Consider the following 1,099-nt stretch of genomic DNA (forward strand, 5'->3'; position numbering starts at 1 on the left):
GGCTGCAGAAACGTCAGAGCCTGCAGAGAGGGCGAATGTTTCCTTTCGTGAGATCAAAGGGTTAAATCCCCCTTAGAGTGGGAGCTGGTATTTGGCCAGGTGAGTCCTCGGGAAAGGGTTTTAATGTTCACCTGAAGGAAAAAAAGCCCATTTAACTCCTCCTTCCTTGCACCCCCCTGAGCCCAAAGCCTGGGGCTTAGTCCTTCGCTAAAGCCCCTTGGGAGAGCCCCAAGAGCTCGGACCCCCGCGGGGTGCTGGGGAGCCGCAGCTCCGGGCTCTGCGTTTGCTCCGGGCTCTGCTCGTGTGGACGGGCAGGAGGATGTTCTGGTTTGTGGTGTCGTCGCTCTTGGCCGTGGTTTCATCTCGAAACAAGTGCCCAGAGGCAGCTTCTGACACGCGTTCTCTTAAATCCGTGTCCACAGGCTCAGGGCTTTCGCTGGTGGTTTTTAAATGGGCTTTATTCAGCGAGTTCTTGTTGCCTTTGGAGCGTAGGAGAGTGTCCGTGATGGCAGGGGAGTGGAGGCAGCGAGTTTTTGCATCGTCTCAAGGATTTGGCGGCGTCCTTCTCCTGGGAAAAGTTGGTACCACGGGGCTTGAACGGCCTCGCCTTCCCCAGCTGGCGCCAGGAGTGGCGCGACGGCATCCAGAGGACGAGGAGCCCAAGCTCGTGTCCTCTGGAGCAGCTCCGGCCTGGATTTATAAATCCTCCCCTAACGGCCAGGAAGGTGCTCAGGCTGTCACAGGTTCACGGTTCGCGGCAAAGCCACCCCGACGGCTCCCCAGGGCAGCTCCTCCTGTCCTGGAACATCAGTTGGGCAGGAGTTGTGGTGGCTCTGGGCAAGTGGCAGACCTGTGAGGTGTAAAGGTGGGGCCTGCGCTTGTCTCAGAACTGGTTTATAGAATTCTGGAATGTTTTAGGCTGGAAGGGACCTTAGAGATCATCTCATCCAACCCCCTGCCATGGGCAGGGACGCCCTTAACCAGCCCAGGTTGCTCCAGGCTCCGTCCAACCTGGCCTTGAGCACCTGCAGGGAGGGGGCAGCCACAGCCCCTCTGGATGGGTTATTCCAGAGTCTCGGCCCCCCCGCCCTCAAGAGTG

The sequence above is a fragment of the Apaloderma vittatum genome, unplaced genomic scaffold (genome assembly GCF_000703405.1).
Source record: "Apaloderma vittatum isolate BGI_N311 unplaced genomic scaffold, ASM70340v1 scaffold21750, whole genome shotgun sequence".
NCBI lineage: Eukaryota > Metazoa > Chordata > Aves > Trogoniformes > Trogonidae > Apaloderma > Apaloderma vittatum.